The following is a 23,277-nucleotide window of genomic DNA, read 5'->3' as shown; positions in this document are numbered from 1 at the left end:
TCATACAGGCAATATTGCTGTGAGAGATTAGAATGCCTCTCTCACTCGATGTGTAAGATGCTAAGATACCAGCGTTCCATTAGTAATCACAGAAATGTTTTTTAGGTCAGACTTATTGTCTGGAAGAAACTCCTTTTATGCCACATGGAGCTCAACTACCTTAAATTATGATGATGAGGATATTACATCAACTTAAGAGTTAGGTGGATGGTCACCCTGAATGAAAGAGGCAAGTAGGTGCAAACTCCTACCTTGGGTCTGTATGTGCTGTTTTGTTTAGGAATACTGATATCAACATTTTATTGGTCACCTATCTTAAAGACAAATGCCACAGAATTTTTTAAATGTTCCACTTTTATCCTTTATGTTGAACCTATAGACAATGAATCTATTTGGCTTTCAAGACTCTGTAACTCGAACCACCCATCTACTACATTAGATACAGATGCTTCAAACCAAACTGAGTGCTAAAGGTAGACAGTAGAGAATCAAACGTCAGTGTCAACAACAAAAATCACAGAAACTTTTAAATAACTGCTATGCTGAGGCTCTGTGCTAGGAAATAAAAACAATGAAATGTATGATATGATCTATGCCTCGAAGAGTCTTACACCGTACTGGATTAAGATCACTTCCATACAGATGACAATTTACAATGTGTAAAATATTCTAAAATTGAAATGATCTGGGATATAGTATCACACAGAAAGGCAGGAAGTATTCTACAGGTTCTTCTGTCCGAATTGTTTTATGGCTTCACTCCCTGATTAGATATAAATTGGACAGCCAATAAGAGGCTTGACCAGTGGTTGACTGGGTTCTGGTACAAGGGAGGTCAAGAAGCATCTAGTACAAGGAAGGAAGATACATCCTCTCCGAGGGTCATTATGGATGCCGGTGATGACGGAGGAGGGTCATTATGGATGCCGGTGATGACGGAGGAAGATACATCCTCTCCGCGGGTCATTATGGATGCCGGTGATGACGGAGGAGGGAGGGGTGGGTTACAGCAGAGAGACCAGATTACCAGCGGAGCTCTTTGAAAACACACATGCCTAGGCTTCCTCCTCTTGCAGTTCTGGCAAACTTTAGGGGCGTCAGGGGGAGGCATGCAGGCATGTTGTAAAGAAGCTCCCTCCCTACTCTGCATCCATATAGGCCTGGGGCAGGGGTGGGTAGGGGGTACTGTCCTGAAAAGATTCATCCAGTTGGCCCCCCGGGAGGGCGCACAGCGCTAAGAGCATCTTCCAAGACAGCCGTCTTATCCCTCCACAGCCACGTAGTAAGCAGAGAGTTACTCAGCTAGTAGACGGCAAAAGCAAAACTGGGAAAGCCCAGAGTTTTAAATGTTTCCATTTCAATCCTTCCTTTTAACAGAGATTGGGAGTATCTGATAGCCATTGCATGAGATTATTGAAGAAATATGTAATAAAGCTATATTTTTGGTTATCTGAAAAAAGTCTACTAGTAATCTCAGAAAACCATTTCCTATCAGGAAATTTAATATGAATCTACTTGATTTTAAGTTCTTATCTTCTGTGAGCTTTAAATAAAAACCAATTAATGTGAAAATTTTTCATCGTCTTACCAGAAAATTAATCACAAAAATGAGTTTGGGTAATAAAATGGATCTAAACAGACAGAGTGTGCAGCATACATTATAATTTGAAAGGTACAAAAATAGAACTGAATGGGAACCTTCTGTCCGAGGAGTCTGCAGTCAACATTTTATCCATCAATTCACACTGCCATTAATATCTGACAACTTTTGAGTCAAGCAAGAATCATATTGACTCAGGGGACAGCAAAGGGCCATGTGATAATCTAGTGTGGTTTTCTTAACTAAACATGAAATACAGTTATGCACCTAGAATATTAATTCAAAATGAAATAAAGGATTTAGCAAATCTTAGTTGAATCAATTACTTTTTCTCATACACAGTCTTTCATATTTCACCAGTTTGTTTGTTTTTGCTAGTTTGAACCTATAGTCTTAATATATAAAAGTATATTTCACTTAACAGGGGAATCAGAACTAATAAAATAAATGTTATTTATTTTTTATCACCAATGACTTTGTAAATTGTGTTCATCTTATAAAATAATCACCTGAAGATACAACAAACAAGATCTCAGATTACAAGAACACTTTCAAGAAACTGATGGGGCAAAAATCCATCAATTCCAAATAGGTCGTAGCATATTACCTATTCCTACCTGTTAAATAGTTTCATACAGTGTCAAAAAAGACAAAAACAATTCATTATTCTTATAATAATTACAAGTGTAGTTTCTCTTAACCACAAAAAATTACAAAACCCGAAAAACCATAAGCCTCCTATATGTACTGAAGTCATTACTTTTTTAAAAAAAAAATCCTGTATGGTTTCCTGTTACCAGCTGCAAAATAACAGTCATACCTTTGTCAATATGGTCCTGGCTTTCCTAAGTTGCTTGTCATTGACCTGCAGGATGCATCCTTCTCTCTAGCTAAACTAAATTATTACATATCCCCTGACTTATCTTAAGGTTTCCCACCTCTACCTGTTTTTGAGATGTGGATATGCCGCCCCTCCATGAACAATCTCACTCACTCATCCTTTGAAACTCATCTCACATTGTTCATGAAGAATGTCAGGGTCTTCCACCTGATCATGCCCTCCCCACCTCCATACAGATCTAGAGGCAAGAGAACTTATTAGTGCCCCTCTTCAGGATCGTCCATCATATTTTGCCTTATACAATTATTTTTATGTGATTTAAAAAAATTTTTATTGATGTATAGTTGACTTACAGTGTTGTGTTACTTTCTGCTGTAGAGCAAAGTGACTGAGTTATACACATACATACATTCTTTTTCATATTCCTTCCTATTATGCTTTATCCCAGGATGTTGAATATGGTTCCCTGGGCTATACGTTAGGACCTCGTTGTTTATCGATTCTATATGTAATAGTTTGTATCATTATTTGGGTTATCTTTTCCACAGAGCCATCAACCTCTTTGAGTCAGGGATTGAGTTTTTCCCATCTTAGCACCTTCCACAGAGGCTTGAATAGTGTCAGACCCAGAGAAGGTGCTCAACAAAAGAATATAATGAAATATTTTAGAAAATAAAACATCTGACTAGTATAGTACCGTGAAGCACATACCATAATAAAAAATATAATATAATGAAATGTGTTAAGAAATGACACATCTTAAAGAACCACAGAAAGAGGAAAACATCCAAGGTGCTCCAAGCCTGTGATCCAAGTTCATTGCCAAGTACCCAGGTCAAGTCTAAGAGAGACTCTGAAGTCAGACAGACTTTGACTTTAATGTCAAAGCTGCCCCTTTCAAACCAGGTGACTTTGGACAATTTACCCAGAGTTTCTGGGCCTTTATTTCCTCATTTACTAAGCAGAGATTAGAGACGTCTGCTTACAGGGTTGTGAAAATTATACACGACCACTGTGTGAGCATCTGGATGTGTTCTCAGCACATACGTAACATGGGGTCCCACAAACAAGGGATCAGGAGGTCAGGAGAGGACAACAGTGCTGGCTCCTCTAAACCAAACTCTCCATCGAGAAGCACCCACTCACCTTCTCATTAACTTCTTTTTAACAATACTTTAGATCAGAAATACACTCATTTCCTCCCCACCGCCATGTCCCACCTCGCCCAGGCTGTTCAACTCCTGTACATTTGGATTCTGGACAGACTTAAGTGACTGAATGGGAGAGTCATTTTTAGGAAGAGCTGAAGTTCCAGAGGAAAGCTGCCGGTTACGCCATTGTATGTGGGACCCGGGCCACTGGAAAGGAATGGTTGTCAGACTGGCGAAGGGATCTGAAAGTATATTATACAAAGAGTGGATGGGGGATGGGAGTGTTGGCCTGTAAAAGAGAAGTGCCAAGGATACCAGGGTCACCTTATGTGCAGCAGAAGCCAGACAACCTTTGCGTGGCCCGATGGGTAAAACTAGGACATCCGAATGAACTTACAAGAAGATAGATTTCTGTTTGGTACACACGAAGAATGTGTGTTTGACTCTGGTCTGTCCAAAGATGCAATGTGCTGCCTTACAGGCAGGGATGTTGGTCTGAGAAGAGGTCAGATTCTTCTTTTTTAAAAAAAATTTTTATAAATTTATTTATTTATCTATTTTTGGCTGTGTTTGGGTCTTCGTCGTGGTACGCAGCCTTCTCATTGCCCTGGCTTCTCTTATCGCAGAGCACGGGCTCTAGGTGTGCAGGTTTCAGTAGTTGTGGCACGCAGCATCAGTAGTTGTGGCTCGTGGGTTCTAGAGTGCAGGCTCAGTAGTTGTGGCGCACGGGCTTAGTTGTTCCGTGGCATGTGGGATCTCCCCGGACCAGGGCTCGAACCCATGTCCCTTGCATTGCACCAGGGACGTCCAAGGTCAGATTATTCTATCTTTAGGATTTATTTTAAACTTGATATCCAATAAATTTATGAAAACTTTAGGAAACTTCTTTGTGTCTGATGGTGCACAAGATTCAATTTATAGCAAGCAATGCAAACTATTATATATGGAATAGACAGACAATAAGGTCCTACTGTATAGCACAGAGAACTATATTCAATATTCTGTGATAAACCATAATGGAAAAGAATATGAAAAAGAGTGTGTGTGTGTGTGTGTGTGTGTATAAAACTGAATCACTCTGCTATATGCAACACTGTAAATCAACTATACTTCAACAAAATAAATTTTTAAAATTCTAGCAACAAATGACTATAAAAATGTATAGTCATTTATTTTAAATTATTAAATTTTACAGTAAATTTGTTGAAAAATCTCTAAAAACATTCACTAAATAAATACCCCCCTTTAATGTCATGTCTCCCTCCAGCTACCATCAATGTCTAATGTCATGTCTCCCTCCAGCTACCACCAATGTCTACTCTCTTGTACTGAAAAACTCTTCCAAGGAATTTCTAATACGTCAATCTCCACTTGCTTATTTCCCAGTCTCCCTCAAGCCTAATCCAATCAGACTTTTATTCAATAAAAACACTCCTGTCAGTGCCACACCTCCACCTTACCAAATCCCACCCTGAATTCCCAGGTCTCAGAGTACATGACCTCTCAACACACAGGCATTGCTAGGTACCCCATTATCCTCGAAACTCTGTCAGACTTGGATTCCAGGTCATCCTCTTCTCTTGCTTGTTTTTTTCCTTACTTTCCTTTCCACTCTCCACTGTTGTCTCCTCTCTTTTTGCTGAACTTCAACTATAGAAGACAACCAAGTGAGCAGTAATCACTTCCTTCTCCATAGACATTCCACCTTCAGGAGATCTCATCCAGTAAAATGTCACCTACATGCTCCTGGATCGTAAACGTCTATCCCCAGCCTTGAATTCTCCCCTGAGCATCAGCCTGTTTGGTAAAACTGCTTTACAGACATCTCCGCTGGATCTCATAACATCTCACTGCGAACAGTTCTAAAGCACTGCACTTGATTCCAAGCTTCATCTTCTTTTTTTTTTCTAATTATTATTTATTACTATTGAACAAGGCTATCTGCTGTGCACCAATCCAGTTCGCTGCTATGTATAAAACTGACATGCTCCTGGCCCTGACAAATCAATACCTTCTACTGCAGACTATATATAGAGATGACTTTTGTCCTTTATCTGTCCCCACTCCCCATTTTCACAATGGGAGATGTTTAGAGTAGGATAGAATTTTCAGTTTTTGGGGGTTTTTTTTTTTAGATATAACAATTCTTTTCTTTTCTTCTTCTTTCTTTTCTTCTTTTTTTTTTTTTTTTCCCCAGGACCAGGGATTGAACCCCGGCCCTCGGCAGTGAAAGCACCAAGTTCTAACCACTGGACCACCAGGGAATTCCCCATGCCTCATCTTCTAAACCCCAGGTATAGTGGACACATTTGTTCCACGGTGCTTTCTTTATGTTTGTTGTTTACATGGCCTAGAACGTCCTCCCCATTTCAAGGCTCCATCCTTCTTGTTCGGGTCTCTGATCAAATGTTATCTCTTACACATGCCTTTGCTGACAACCCTATTTCAAGCAGGGTTGTAGTAGTTTATTAAATGGTTAGTGAGTGAATAAATGAGCAATCACTGATCTCTTTTCTATCATAATACTGAAAAATGCTGCCACTAGCTATATCAAATTGCCTTGCCAGAAATTCTATATTCTTTTCTGAATTTGGAAATACTGGAACAGATATCTGTTAACAGAGCTGTTGTGGGAAAATGTACTTGGCCCTAGAGGGAACTCTGGAAACTTTATAAAAGGGGTGTGATGGCAGCAGCTAACACAGAGTCCAGCCTTCGACAAAGCCTGAGACTTCAAGGCCACAGTTGCCTCACCTAAAAGATGCCACTGTAGGGTCTATGCTGTTTACAGTCCCACCAGTTGTTTGAAACACACTATGTCCTAAGTAACTAATTGGGGATGTTGGCCTTATGCTTGTACATAGGAATAAGATGAAGGCTGAGCTGGCGGCTTGAATCAAGACCATTGAAGGAGGTGGAGGGCTGAGGTTGACCTTCTTTACTACTCCTTGCACCTCTCTCTCAAAAGGGTGTATCCGGAGCAAACGATGATCTAAAAAAAAAAAAAGACAGAAAAGATGGCCCCCTCTGATCCACGGGGGAAGTTCGCTAGAACTTCCCTAGAGAAGAATGAATTGTCTGTATACACCTAAAGGCCAACTTGGCATGATGAGATATTTTTCAATTATTTTCTCATTTAAAAAATCTTACAGTATTGTTTTAACTTGATCCTCCTTCTATAATACTTATTTCTTTAAGCCTTCCACTATATATGGTGACTGGAAGTATTAACTGTTTAGCGCAACTCAAGGCAAATGTTATATGGAAGCAGAGTGGAAGAAAAGGGTACTGGAAGCATTATTTTTATAGGACTGTTTCACTTACATCATCTGAACTATGGGCTGCATAAAACAAAGCTTTTAAAAGTTAATTGGAAAAGAGATCTTCATTCCTATTATCTTCCCTTCCTGTTGAATTTAACAACCTTAAGTTGGCATTACAGACTCACTTACTGGAGTACTGGTTTATTTCATAAAGGACTGGTTCTCTGTAAACGCACAGAGAAAAGCACAGCAAAAACTGTTCGACCTCTGTGCCAGGAACGTGAGTGCTTTCATACACGAAAATGTGGATGTCAAATTGGTAGATAAAATAAAGTCCAATAAAACCATTCTTACCAACTTCTTAAATCACAGATATTTATTTAATGACATGAATGGTTTTTCTTAAATTGAATGTGAAATGGTAGATCTTTGTTTTCATGCATTGTTCTGGGTGATATTTTAGTAAACCAACAGACATTTGAGTTTTTTGCAACATGATGTTCTCCCATTAAGCATATGTAGGCAAATGTGTCCTTATATATTAAATAGACGAGCATCTTACAGTAACTAAAACTCCCTAAAGCGTTTTCCTCTTTGCCTCAAACTTACCACCTTATGAAATGTATGTGGCTTAGCAAGTGCAAGATAAATACCTGCTGAACTGGATTTGGTTCACCAGCCCAGATGCCTGTGACTCTGAAGACCATATCATTGACTATCATCCGACTGCAGAGTGCATGTCTAATGAGAAAATAGCCACAGGTGACGAATTCTTTCTTTGGTTGTAAATATTATGAATATATTCATAAGAAAAAAAATCAAAATACATGCTTGAATATGTAGTACACATTACAGTCAAATGAAAAGTTTTTCTCCTTTAGAAAAACTCCCTTTTTCTTTCATAGTCCCCATGGCAACTATGGTATTGAGTTATCATTTACTTTTTATATGATGATGATTATTTTATACGTATATTTATTTCTTCTTTTTTTTCTGAGACTAGGCATTGATCCGTGAACTCCCTCTAATTTAGTAGCAGAATCAATGAGCTGAGGAAGTGGAGCAAACACACTTCCCTTTTATTACACTAAACAAGGTAAGAAAGAGAAAATATTTCCTGGTGTTTAGGGAGAAAAGAGCTTAGGCTTAGAAGCTCAAATTCAGGAACTGAATATACACATTAGAATATTAAAATCATTCTTTTTTAAAGAATTAAATTAACTCACATTTGCCAATTTTTTTTTCACAAGTCCCCACGGTCTCTTAGCAATATCTCCCAAAATAAATATGGTTTCAGCTTCAGGATTTTCAAAATAACATCACGTGGACATAGTATACTCTTAATTTTCAAGATTAAAAGAAAGCTTACCATTTGCAGAACACAAGAGGAAGGGGCAATGTGGCAATTACTCATGACTGTTGAGTAATTGAGTAATCCAGTAATTAAGTAATCCAGCCTCTAAGAGTCTGGATAAATCTGCTCTTTTTATGCAGAAAAAGAATTAGGTAGACGGAGCATCAGTAATATATACACATACACTCAGTATTTGATCTGTATCTGACAGATAAAGATCACTGACCAAAGACAGTATTTTATGACATAAGTGTTATTTTTCATCTAGCTGCTCTTCCTTGCTAACAACCCAGATGTTTTGTTGCTGTTCAAGAGAAGCAGAAGTAAATTCAAGTGATGTCATTCTCTTTTGCAAGAGATCAGAGGCCTTTTCTATGTCTTCCACAATATTCAAACAACAAAATGAGAACAAACATAGGAATTTGATTTTCAACCTTCATAGGAGATAAATAAGCAACGCGGTCCAGGAAAGTTTACTGTCCCTTTAATCATTTCAATAATGAAAATTCACAGGAGAGAAAAACTATCATTTTGAATTTATTTAAAGCACTAAGCACAGCCTCCTGTGAGTGTCTCAAATCATCATAAATTTTAGACTGGAGACCCCACTGGCTGATAAATGTTCTACAAGCCCGCCAAGGAAAACATCACCGTGACTCACTCTAATAAGTGCTGGGAATACAGAGGAAGGATTTTTTTTTTTTTTTTTTTTTGCAATCCTATCGGTATCTTCTTATCTGATGGCAATAGGTTATCACACACCCACATCTTTGCAGAACTCCTGCCACTTCCCTCTCTTGACATGCTGTGCGATCCCACATAAGTGACACTTTCAGATCAATGAACTAAAAAAACTGTGGTTCCTAAAGAAATGTCATGCAGGACTTTTATTACCTTGAATATGAAATGGTGGCTCTCGTTTAAATGCACCCCTCTGGGAGGCTCTACATATGTTAGTAAACCAACAGACATTTGAGTTTTGAACATGTTCGCCCATTAAGCATATGGAGGTAAACCTATTTCTAAGCATCAAATAGACATGCATCTTGGAATTAGTGCTCTAGACATTATCCACCACGAGCAGATTCATCAGTGTTTTTCAATTACTTTACAGATAAAGATGAATAAACTACAGAAAAGTTGCTGAGGCATGGTCAATTCCTTTGGTAAGAATCTACTGATCAAAACATTGATCATTTACGTCACTAAATTTCTACTGCTGGTCTGTAGTAAGAATTAAAATTCATTGGTTGGGTTCACTTGAGTCAAGTGTATTCAGGGACATCATTTTATTTATACCACTAGGTCTTCTATTGCTTACTTATCCTAAGAGAGCAATGGCAAGCATTAAATTGTATATTTGCCCTCTAGCCTTGAAGGTTAGACACAAGCACTCTAATCAGATGCTACAAGTCAGCAGATGAGTATTAATAGCTGGAATGATATCTGGTAGGTTAAAAGTGAAAGATAAGGTAAGTGGAGACACAAGAACTACCTGAATGATGAAGAGCACTACTTGAGTTGAACCTCAAAATAATGTGGGACTTGAAAAGATTTAGTCAATTATTAGAAATGTCTCTCTTTTAGTAGCAACAAGGGCCAGTAAAGCCCAGTAATATTAGTTGGGACTGACCAATATATTAAGTGTGGTAGCAGTTGACAAGCCCTGAAACTTGACATATAGTAACAAAGACGAACAGGTGAACAATAAGAGGACAGCTCTGATGTGGCAAAACCTTAGAAGAGGTGACAAAGCAAGACAACAGATGGCGAGAGGCTACAAGGAGCAGATGCTACCACGCAGGTGACAAGGGACTGACAGTCCAAAGGAATCTCACCTTTGCATAGCTTTCTTTTAGGCACAGGACAATAAAATGTATCATCCAAACAAGATTTTTATTTAAGTGGCTAGTAAATCGTAATAATTGTGTTTCTTTAAGAAGTTTCCTAATTTAAAAAACCAACAAAAAATACCCAAAACAGAAACCTCTTTTAGGTGTCCTCTTCTCTATCTTCTATGGAAAATAAGAGGCAGAATTTTAGGATTGGTCATGAGCAGGTAGAAGCTATGGTAACTTTTCTCCCTTGTGGTAGAAGTGTTTGTGACCTGGCAAATAGTTAAAAAAAAAAAAGAAGCAAATGGATCTGTGAAAATCTGCCTCTGTATTTTCCTTCCAACTACTGACAAACTTTTAGCTCCATCTTCTGCGATCAGTCTCCTCTTTCTTCTTGGCTTTGACCTCAGGCAGTCTCAATTCTCCTTGATGTTCAGAGAAATCGGGAGATGGGACGGACTTGGAATCACTGGAGGAAAGTTTTCCTCTAGATGGCTCTTTATTTCATGAGGGAAAAACGTAATCTATGAAGTTCTTGGACATTCTGGATATGAATCCATGTACCGTGAAATTAAAAAGCTCTTACGCAAATGTAGCTACGCTAACAACAATATTTCAATAAGGAACTAAATGTCCAGTGAGGGGAGGAACAAATAATTTTTCTCTTTTCTTGATGGAAACCATGCTTTTGTTTTCCGATATATTTATACTGTCCTAAAGTTGAAAACCTAAAATTAGATAATTTGGGAAGATCACCTTCCAAATTTAAGAAGGCACCAAAGAGAACTTGGGAATGAGAAAAACATTGTTGGTGTGAGGTGAGGAAGCCTCCTTCTCCACTAAGCTAGGGAGCACTTATTTATACCAAAAGCAGGAATGTTGGTAGATGTTCAACAGGGAGTTAAAGGCTTAAAAGTAGGAAGAAGAGAAGCACTTGCTGACAGTCAAGAGACAGAACTTATGGATGATGGTGCTTGTTGTCAAGACCATGAACAGCAGAGATCTCTGAACACTCTGATTGGTTCAAGATGGCAGAGGAGAAGGACTCACTCCATCTTGCGAGAGCACCAGAATCACAACTAACTGCTAAACGATCGTCGACAGGAAGACACTGGAACTCACCAAAAAGATACCCCACATCCAAAGACAAAGGAGAAGCCACAATGAGACGGTAGGAGGGGCTCAATCACAATAAAATCAAATCCCATAACTGCTGAGTGGGTGACTCACAAACTGGAGAACAATTATACCACAGAAGTCCACCCACTGGAGTGAAGGCTCTGAGCCCCATGTCAGGCCTCCCAACCTGGGGTTCTGGCAACGGGAGGAGGAATTCCCAGAGAATCAGACTTTGAAGGCTAGCAGGATTTGACTGCAGGACTTCTACAAGACTACAGGAAACAGAGACTCCACTCTTGGAGGGCACACACAAAGTAGTGTGCATATCGGGACCCCGGGGGAAGGAGCAGTGACCCCAAAGGAGACTGAACCAGACCTACCTGCTACTGTGGGAGGGTTTCCAGCAGATGCGGGGGGGGCGGGCCAGGGGGGCTGTGGCTCATTGCAGGGATAAGGACACTGCCAGCAGAAGTTCTGGGAAGTACTCCTTGGAGTAAGCCATCCTGGAGTCCGCCATTATAACCATCACAGAGCCTGAAGGGTCCAGTGCTGGGTCACCTCAAGCCAAACAACCAACAGGGAGGGAACTCACACCCACCCATCAGCAGACAAGCAGATTATAGTTTTACTGAGCTCTGCCCACCAGAGTAAAACCCAGGTCTACCCACCACCAGTCCCTCCCATCAGGAAACTTGCACAAGCCTCTTAGATAGCCTCATCCACCAGAGGGCAGACAGCAGAAGCAAGAAGAACTACAATCCTGCAGCCAGTAGAATGAAAACCACATTCACAGAAAGATAGCCAAAATGAAAAGGCAGAGGACTATGTACCAAATGAAGGAACAAGATAAAACCCCAGAAAAACAACTAAATGGAGTGGAGATAGGCAACCTTCCAGAAAAAGAATTCAGAATAATGATAGTGAAGGTGATCCTGGACCTCAGAAAAAGAATGGAGGCAAAGATCGAGAAGATGCAAGAAATGTTTAATAAAGATCTAGAAGAATTAAAGAAAAAACAAACAGAGATGAACAATACAATAACTGAAATGAAAAATACACTAGAAGGAATCAATAGCAGAATAACTGAGGCAGAAAAACGGATAAGTAACCTGGAAGACAGAATGGTGGAATTCACTGCTGCAGAACAGAATAAAGAAAAAAGAATGAAAAGAAATGCAGACAGCCTAAGAGACCTCTGGGACAACATGAAATACATCCCTATATTCGCATGACAGGAGTCCCAGAAGGAGAAGAGAGAGAGAAAGGACCAGAGAAAATATCTGAAGAGATTAGAGTCGAAAACTTCCCTAACATGGGAAAGGAAATAGCCACTCAACTCCAGGAAGCACAGAGAGTCTCATACAGGATAAACCCAAGGAGAAACACACTGACACACAGTAATCAAATTGGCAAATATTAAAGGCAAAGAAAAATTATTGAAAGCAGCAAGGGAAAAACAACAAATAACATACAAGGGAACTCCCATACGGTTTAACAGCTGATTTCTCAGCAGAAACTCTACAAGCCAGAAGGGAGTGGCATGATATACTTAAAGTAATGAGAGGGAAGAACCTACAAACAAGATTACTCCACCGGGCAAGGATCTCATTCAGATTCGATGGAGAAATCAAAAGCTTTACAGACAAGCAAAAGCTAAGAGAATTCAGCACCACAGCTGAACCAGCTCTACAGCAAATGCTAAAGGAACTTCTCTAAGTGGGAAACACAAGAGAAGAAAAGGACCTACAAAACCAAACCCAAAACAATTAAGAAAATGGTAATAGGAACATACATATCAATAATCAACTTAAATGTGAGTGGATTAAATGCTCCAACCAAAAGACACAGACTCGCTGAATGGATACAAGAACAAGATCCATATATGTGCTGTCTACAAGAGACACACTTCAGACCTAGGGACACATAAAGACTGAAAGTAAGGGGATGGAAAAAGATATTCCATGCAAATGGAAATCAAAAGAAAGCTGGAGTAGCAATACTCATATCCGATAAAATAGACTTTAAAATAAAGAATGCCACAAGAGACAAGGAGGGACACTATGTAATGATCAAGGGATCAATCCAAGAAGAAGATTTAACAATTATAAATATATATACACCCAACATAGGAACACCTCAATACATAAGGCAAATGCTAACAGCTATAAAAGAGGAAATCGACAGTAACACAATAATAGTGAGGGACTTTGACACCTCACTCACACGAATGGACAGATCATCCAGACAGAAAGTTAATAAGGAAGCACAAGCTTTAAATGACACAATAGACCAGACAGGTTTAATTGATATTTATAAGACATTCCATCCAAAAACAGCAGATTACACTTTCTTCTCAAGGGTGCATGGAACATTCTCCAGGGTAGATCACATCTCGGGTCATAAATGAAGCCTTGGTAAATTTAAGAAAACTGAAATCATATCAGCATCTTTTCTGACCACAACACTATGAGATTAGAAATAAATTACAGGGAAAAAAACGTGAAAAGCATAAACACATGGAGGCTAAACAATATGTCACTAAATAACCAAGAGATCACTGAAGAAATCAAACCGGAAATCAAAAATTACCTAGAGACAAATGATTACAAGAACACGATGATCCAAAACCTTTGGGATGCAGCAAAAGCAGTTCTAAGAGGGAAGTTTAGAGCAATACAAAACTACCTCAAGAAACAAGAAAAACCTGAAATAAACAATCTATCCTTACACCTAAAGGAACTAGAGAAAGAAGAACAAAAGAACCCCAAAGTTAGCAGAAGGAAAGAAATCATAAAGATCAGAGAAGAAATAAATGAAATAGAAACAAAGAAAACAATAGCAAAGATCAATAAAACTAAAAGCTGGTTCTTGGAGGAGACAAACAAAACTGATAAACCTTTAGCCAGACTCATCAAGAAAAAGAGGGAGAGGACTCAAATCAATAAAATTAGAAATGAAAAAGGAGACATTACAACGGACACCACAGAAATTCAAAGCATCCTAAGAGACTACTACAAGCAACTCTATGCCAATAAAATGGACACCTGGAAGAAATGGGCAAATCCTTAGAAAGGTATAACCTTCTAAGACTGAACCAGGAAGAAATAGAAAATATGAACAGACCAATCACAAGTAATGAAATTGAAACTGCGATTAAAAATCCTCCAACAAATGGAAGTCTGGGACCAGATGGCTTCACAGGAGAATTCTATCCAACATTTAGAGAAGAGCTAACACCCATCCTTCTCAAACTCTTCCAAAACATTGCAGAGGAAGGAACACTCCCAAACTATTCTACGAGGCCACCATCACCCTCACATCAAAACCAGACAAAGATACTACAAAAAAAGAAAATTACAGACAAATATCACTCATGAATATAGATGCAAAAATCCTCAACAAAATACTAACAAACAGAATCTAACAACATATTAAAAGGATCATACACCATGATCAAGTGGGATTTATCCCAGGGATGCAAGAATTCTTCAATATGTGCAAATCAATGTGATATACCATATTAACAAATTGAAGAATAAAAACCATATGATCATCTCAATTGATGCAGGAAAAGCTTTTGACAAAATTCAACACCCATTTATGATAAAAACACTCCAGAAAGTGGGCATAGAGGGAAACTACCTCAACATAATAAAGGCCATATATGACAAACCCACAGCAAACATCATTCTCAATAGTGAAAAACTGAAAGCATTTCCTCTAAGATCAGGAACAAGACAAGGAGGTCCACTCTCACCACTATTATTCAACACAGTTTTGGATGTCCTAGCCATGGCAATCAGACAAGAAAAAGAAATAAAAGGAATACAAATTGGGAAAGAAGAAGTAAAACTGTCACTGTTTGCAGATGACATGATACTATACATAGAGAATCCTAAAGAGGTCACCAGAAAACTATTAGAGCTAATTGATGAATTTGGTAAAGTTGCAGGATACAAAATTAATGCACAGAAATCTCTTGCATTCCTATACACTAACAATGAAAGGTCAGAAAGAGAAATTAAAGAACAATCCCATTCACCATTGCAACAACAAGAATAAAATACCTAGGCATAAACCTACCTAAGGAGGCAAAAGACCTGTACTCAGAAAACTATAAGACACTGATGAAAGAAATCAAAGATGTCACAAACAGACTGAGAGATATACCATGTTCTTGGATTGGAAGAATCAATATTGTGAAAATGACTATACTACCCAAAGCAATCTACAGATTCAATGCAATCCGTATCAAACTACTAACAACATCTTTTATAGAACTAGAACAAAAAAGCTTAAAATTTGTATGGAGACACAAAAGACCCTGAATAGCCAAAGCAATCTTGAGGGAAAAAAATGGAGCTGGAGGAATCAGACTCCCTAACTTCAGACTATACTACAAAGCTACAGTAATCAAGACAATATGGTACTGGCACAAAAACAGAAATATAGATCAATGGAACACTATAGAAAGCCCAGAGATAAACCCACACACCTATGGTCAACTAATCTATGACAAAGGAGGCAAGGATATATACTGGAGAAAAGACAGTCTCTTCGATAAGTGGTGCTGGGAAAACTGAACAGATACATGTAAAAGAATGAAATTAGAACACTCCCTAACACCATACACAAAAATAAACTCAGAATGTATTAAAGACCTTAATGTAAGACCGGACACTATAAAACTCTTAGAGGAAAACATAGGAAGAACAGTCTTTGACATAAATCACAGCAAGATCTTTTTTTGACCCACTTCCTACAGTAATGGAAATAAAAACAAAAATAAACAAATGGAACCTAATGAAACTTAAAGCAAAGGAAACTATAAACAAGACAAAAAGACAACCCTCAGAATGGGAGAAAACATTTGCAAACGAATCAACGGACAAAGGATTAATCTCCAAAATATATAAAGAGCAGCTCAATATTAAAAAAACAAAGAATCCAATCAAAAAATGGGCAGAAAACCTAAATAGACAATTCTCCAAAGAAGACATATAGGTCGTCAAGAGGCACATGAAAACCTTCTCAACATCACTAACTGTTAGAGAAATGCAAATCAAAACTACAATGAGGTATCACCTCACACTGGTCAGAATGGGCATCATCAGAAAATCTACAAACAACAAATTGGGAGATTGGGATTGACATATATACACTAATATGTATAAAATGGATAACTAATAAGAGCCTTCTGTATAAAAAAATAAATTAAATAAAATTTTTTTAAAAATCTACAAACAAATGCTGGAGAGGGTGTGGAGAAAAGGGAACCCTCTTGCACTGTTGGTGGGAATGTAAATTGATACAACCACTATGGAGAACAGTATGGAGGTTCCTTAAAAAACTAAAAATAGAATTACCATATGATCCAGCAATCCCACTACTGGGTATATACCCAGAGAAAACCATAATTCAAAAAGACACATGCACCCCAATGTTCATTTGCAGCGCTATTTACAATAGCCAGGTCATGGAAGCAACCTAAATGCCCAATGGCAGATAAATAGATAAAGAAGTTGTGGTACATATATACAACGGAATATTACTCAGCCATAAAAAGGAACGAAGTTGGCTGATTTGTAGAGATGTGGATGGACCTAGAGACTGTCATCCAGAGTGAAGTAAGTCAGAAAGAGAAAACAAATATCATATATTAACGCATATATGCGGAATCCAGAAAAATGGTACAGTTGAACCGGTTTGCAGGGCAGAAATAGAGACACAGATGTAGAGAACAAACTTACGGACACCAAGGGGGTAAAGTGGAGGGGGGTGTGGTGTGGTGAATTGGGAGACTGGGATTGACATATATACACTAATATGTATAAAATGGATAACTAATAAGAAATTGCTGTATAAAAAAGTAAAGAAAATTCAAAAAAAAATTTCCCTTTAATAAATAAATAAATTAATTAAATTTAATTCAAAAAATAAAAAAGACCGTGAACAACAGTAGACCTAGCTGGGCACAGGTTAATTGAAGAAACTGAGGCTCACCTAATGGGGTATTCAACCTTAACTTGGGCTAATCAATACATTTGAGACAAACCAAAGAAGAGGCAGCAATAGGTTAAGGTCAACTTTCAACCACCAGTGCCACTGAGAAGCAAATGGTAGGGGTAAATGAAGCAGATGAACGATACCAGCCTAAGTCAGATGAGAAAACCACAGCACGATAAGGATGTAAATGCTTTCCTTTCCTGAAGGACAAAGGATCCTGGCAGGATACAGCCCTGCTGAATAGCTAAAGTGTAAAAATGAAGTTCAGGCCATGGGCAGAGGGCACCTTGGACACCCGCAGACAAGATTACAAATCATGATCTGAAATGATTTGAGAGTCACTAGACTAGCAACAGTTCCAACAGGAATGAAATCTAAACAGCACTGAGAGAAATGGTTCATATGATGAGGTCTAAGCATTGGGCAATGTGAGACTGTTTAAACAAAGAGTGAGGGTGAGGGGTATGTGTTCCCTACTGATTCCATCCTGAGTCCTTTATAATCAGTCACAGGCTGCATGTAGAAGGCTACACAGGCTTTCGAAATTCATCCCCAGTGTCCCCCAGTCACTTTGTTTGTTTATCCAGATGTTCCTTGTCCTGGGTTGTCTCGCCCCTTGATGTCCACTCATTTTATGCTCCTTCAACGGATGCCAAAGTCTGGCACTCAGCAACCTGGAGATAAGACACTGTGCATCTTCTCCACCCTCCACTCCTCCAGCATCCTGACCTCTTCATCCCTCAGCTGGAGACAAACTTGGTCATTGCACGAAGTGAAGAAGGAAGGTGATGTTAATTAGTACTTTCCATTGGGTATCACTTACTCGCTTCCTCATTTGAAAACAAATTGCATTGGGTTGTGTGTATTTTTGTTATTTTCAATCCTTTGGGAACAAGTAGAATATAAATAAAAATTTCTCATGATCTGAAACCAGACCCAGAGGTGCTTTATTGTTTAGTTAATACCTGTCGAGTTTTAAGTAGTTACTATTCAGAGAGAGAGAGAGACAGAGACAGAGAGAAGTCAGGGAGGCAGGGAGGGAGAGACTAAGAGACTGAGTGAGTCCTACCAAAAGAGCTAACCTGGTGGGACAGGCACCCGCTCTGTGGCCACTAACCTCGAGCTGAGGAATAAAATAGGAGTAACTGTGAGACAGGGCACAATGTAGAAGCAGGAGCAGGGGCCAGCCAGGGAAGAGCATCTGTTCCTTTAGCATCACACTAAAGGAACTGCTCTGCAGGTGAAACAATCACTGGCAGGAATACAAGGCAAGATGGTAGCGTCTTGGCCCCTATTATTTTCCTGACTTCTCGCAACTTCTCCCTCCCACTCACAGCATCAAACTGAGAGCTGAGCCAGTGGTCTGCGTGAATCAAGGAAAAGGAAAATAAAACTCCAGTCCCTCAACTGCCTACACATTATTACCTCAGGGTTGGAGATTATTTTTTGTCCTGCATTCTTGATTTCAAGATTATATTCTGCAATATGAGGACTAAATTCAGTGTAATTATAACACAGGTAGTATTGTTTTGCAAAAATGTTTGTGTCATTTTGAATAAAATGCTACTGATGGTGCTGCCCATCGCTGAATGGGAATCAGTCTGTTCATAGGAAAGGAAGCATCAGCTCCTGACATAAATCTCCTTTCAGAAGTTCCCATTTAAATCAGATGCAGATACCAGGAGAGCTACTCTCCTTCTGGATTAGGTAGTTTCACTATATCTGGAGAAAATGTGTGCGAACTTCATGAGAAAATATTCCATAGTAATGGGGAACATACCAACTTCTATTCAAACTTTTAAGTCACTGATAATGATAATTAGATTTTCACCATCTTATTCTTTTGAAAACTTGCTCACTAAAATGATTATACAACTGATTCTTAAAAAGTATAAACCATATCACATTTAGTCTGTTTCTTAATGTAAAATCCAATACAGAAAGAGCATCCTACGTCAAAAGATTATTAATCTTACTTATAATAGTGAAAAGTGAGTCCCAAAAGAGGACTAGTTAAACCAACTATGGTGCGTATCTAAAACGGAATATTATTTAGCCGTTCAATGTCACTGTAGGTTTATATTTATTGACGTGTGAGGAAGTGCACTATATATTGTTGCATTAAAAAAAAACTACAGAGAATAAAAGAACCAAGGATTACAAACAGGAATGTGGACTCATAGCAAAACGAAACAAAAAAACAAACAGAAGAAAAAGGGCGGGAGGAGGGGGCGTCGGAGGGATGGAAGGGGGAAGGGAAGCGAGAGCGAGGAAAGGGAAGGAGGGAGGTTTTTTTTTCTTCTTCCCATTTCTTTAAAAATCCCACACAAGAAAACACACACACACAACCAACGTTTGTTCCCGAGTATAAACATAAATAGGGCAGAATCGAACACTCTGTTCTTCTCTCTTCCAAAGTCAAAAAAAAAAGTAAAAGAAGAGAAAACGCAGGGCTTGAGCCTGCGCCCCCTCGGAGCCTCCTTCGGCGGCGGTGTGTACAAAGGGGCGGCCAGGACGCGCGGGTTTGTGCTACACTGGGTGGCCGCGCGCCAGGGACAGAGGCAGCGCGAGGGCGGAGGAGGTGGGGGTCATGCGCTCGCCCCCCGTTAGCAGGGGGTCCAGCTTTTCTCCTCTATAGGTGTGTGCACTGAAAAACACGTAGAAGGATATCCACCAAAATACTTAGATACATCTGTCTGTCATCTATCTGTCATCTATTCACCTACCTCAGTGAATTGGAGACATTATCACTTTGTTGTTTATACTTTTCTATAATGGTTGAATTTTAAGAAACATACTATTTGTATAATCTGAGAAAATTAAGTTATCTAAATTTTGGGAAAAAATTTAGAAACCTGTCTAGTACATTTTTTGGTTAATCTCACTGATAAAATGCTAAAAACAATTACTATAGTTTATGAAGACTATTTTTGCTTAAAGTATAGCAATCTTACTAGCTTTCCATTTGGACTTCTTTCTTTCAGCCCATGTGGCTAAAAAAGTAACGATAAAAATCTCTGTATTTTCTAGACATCTATCTTAAATTATTAAATAGTCAACTAGCAATGGAGACGTTTTTGAAAAATGGACTCATGTTTCCTCTCTCAAACCAGAAACAAAAGCCACTTGGTATTTCAAAGCACTGATAGTTCTTGAAATGTAAAGGGAGTGTCTAATGTTCTGCATTGATAATCTGACCTACATAGAAGCTATTTTGGATAACAGGAAATAGTTATCTTTATCAAACACATAAAAGCTGTCATTAATGTATAGCTGGTTATGAAGCAACTCTGCCAGGAAGAAATGCATTACAGCACTTGAGTCCAGTGGTTAGCACTTAAGCCTGATTCAACTTTTCCCTTATAAAACTCCCTTTCTGAAGCATCAATAACTGAGCCAATTAAAACCAATGTCAGGTTGGAACTGCACAGAGCTTTCTGGGTAGAAGGGCTTTCTTTATAGTTTGGAGCATAGGAACAATTTTGTTTTTCTAAACACAGATGTTTAAAGATATTTTTATAGTTGCGATCAAGGATTGGGGCTTTTAGTAATTTAAAAATTATTTTTAAATTACTCTTGCAGCTATATGTGTTCATTAGAGTAATGCTTGGTTTTAAATAGAATGGGCAGAGTATGCCATTCAACTAGTTCATACCTTCCCCAAACCAAAGTTAAAACACGAAGTTCAGGAAAGTAATAATTAACAATTACTATTCCTAAAAGTCTTGGACACAGAACAAAAGCCAGCTTTTCCTGGTATAATGAACAATAGGTTAGCATTAAAAATCTGTGGCATAAGTGCACTGTGGATGCGCCATGGGGAAGGAAGCGAGTGTCTTTCATCCCTCCGTCCTCCCAGTCCGTGGCTTGGCAGTGCTTAGAGAAAAGGAGCCACAGTTTGTTGTCCACAGCCCAAAGGCCCATCTGGAGTGTGGCGAGAAGGGGAGCTCATTGGCAATTCTGTCAGACTGTGGCCTGGTTCCCAAAAGCTGGCATGAGAATTAACATGAGGAAGGGCCGGTGCCCGAGGCAGAGCATCTGCACAGTGGTAGCCAGGGAGGCTCCTGGGGCCATGTCTGGCATCTGACCAGGAGGAATGTCAACCTACTTCCAAAGCATCCTCTGCCCCCTGTCCAGACTGACCCGTGGCAAAATTCTTCAATTATGGTTACAAACTGGTTACTAGCTTTGAAGTCCCGTAAGGAACAGGACACGGCTGTCAGTTTCAGAGTAAGATCCTCTATGCTTAACAGTATCTGGAACATAGGAGGTGTTCAATTTATAATTGTTGTAGGAATGGAATATCTGCTGAATGGCCACTCATTACTGTATTTCACAAACAAAAGATCACACAAATGCAAAGAAACGAGCCAATCGCATGGCAAAGCTTTCAGAAGAAAAAGCGTCCTTGAGAATAACATTATTTTTTTTTTTTTTTTTTTTTTTTTTTTGCGGTACGCGAGCCTCTCACTGGTTGTGGCCTCTCTCGTTGCGGAGCAACAGGCTCCGGACGCGCAGGCTCAGCGGCCATGGCTCACTGGCCCAGCCGCTCCGCGGCACGTGGGATCCTCCCCGACCGGGTCACGAACCCGTGTCCTCTGCATTGGCAGGCGGACTCTCAACCACTGCGCCACCAGGGAAGCCCTAACATTATTTTTTAAGCTACAGCCTATAGTTAATAATTTCTAGTTCAAGTGACTACAGCAAATAAGTAGTCTCTACAGAGAAATTTTTGCAATAGCCCTATTGAAGCAACAGTTAAAAAGTCAAGTGATGAGCTCTCTCTCTTCCCCTATCTCCCTCTCTTCCTCCGTCTCTCTTTCTCTCTTTCTCTCTCTCTCTCTCTCTCTCTCTCTCTTCAAAGGCACACTGCAGAGGAGGCGACTTTACTAACCTAATATCCATTCAACAATTGTTCAGTGAACATTTACCATATTTTGCAAAGTTGAGACAGACGTTGGCTATGCCCTCAACAGCTCCAGCTATTTGTAAAAAGTGCTCTAATTAGAGGTAAATACAAAGTGTACGTTTTTATGTGAACTAAGCACACACTAAATATCAACCTTGCTTTTCAACTCAGAACAAAGCTGAAAAGGCAATGCTTATTCATGAGCCATATAATTTTATCATGAGGAGAAAATTCCGTAATTCTGGAGAAAGTCAGATAATCTAAGGTCCTAGTCTGATTTTGCCTTAACTAAATGCATGACTTTGTAAAAGTTGTTTAATCTTCAGGAATTTCAATTACTCATCTTTAAAACTCAGAGTTAGACAAGATCTTTTACGAGTTTTCCCTCAAAAATGATAAGATTCTATAAGCCTTTCAGGACACTTAGATTTCAATCACTGAGTGTTACCTAGGGAATCTAAAAAATGCAGATTTTTATGGGTAATGTTAAACAGACAACGTGATATTTTTAATATAACTGGCCATCTTCCAAATATTTATAGATACTTGATGGAGTTTTATGTGACCACTGCTATCATCATATTAAACTCAAAAAGTATGTCTAAGACTCAATGGTGTCATGAAACTGTTCTTTTTAAAAGTACAAAGTATCAAAAGAAAAAAATATACAAGGCTTTAAAATACATCAGGACCACCACTCCTTCTTTGTCTGATTATTGTGGTGGTGAGCAGGTGCCATTTTATCACAAAGGTGAGACGTGTATTTCATAGAAAACAGACATTATAAAACCAAACAGAAAATGTTAAAGAGCGCTACTTGTAAATGGGCAGAAGACCTAAATAGACACTTCTCCAAAGGAGACATACAGATGGCCAGCTGGCAAATGAAAAGATGCTCAACATCCCTATTATTAGAGAAATGCAAATCAAAACTAAAATGAGGTACCACCTCACACCGGTCAGAATGGCCATCATCAGAAAGCCTACAGATAAATAAATGCTGGAGAAGTGTGAAGAAAAAGGAACCCTCCCACACTGCTGGTGGGAATGAATTGGTACAGCCACTATGGAAAACAGTATGGAGGTTCCTCAAAAAACTAAAACTAGAGCTACCATATGATCCAGCAATCCCACTCTTGGGCATATATCTGGACAAAATTATAATGTGAAAAGATACACGCATCCCTATATTCATAGCA

At 39.0% G+C, this 23,277-nt stretch overlaps 1 protein-coding gene across 15 annotated transcripts in view; it reads right to left on the bottom strand.

The window, feature by feature from the left end:
* Positions 1-23,277, bottom strand: part of SYNE1 (spectrin repeat containing nuclear envelope protein 1) — a 464,275-nt gene that overhangs the window by 421,279 nt on the left and 19,719 nt on the right. The window lies entirely within an intron of this gene.

Source organism: Delphinus delphis, chromosome 14 (assembly GCF_949987515.2).
Source record: "Delphinus delphis chromosome 14, mDelDel1.2, whole genome shotgun sequence".
Classification (NCBI taxonomy): Eukaryota; Metazoa; Chordata; class Mammalia; order Artiodactyla; family Delphinidae; genus Delphinus; species Delphinus delphis.
The sequence above is the reverse complement of the archived record's forward strand: the minus strand, read 5'-3'. Positions and strand labels throughout refer to the sequence as shown.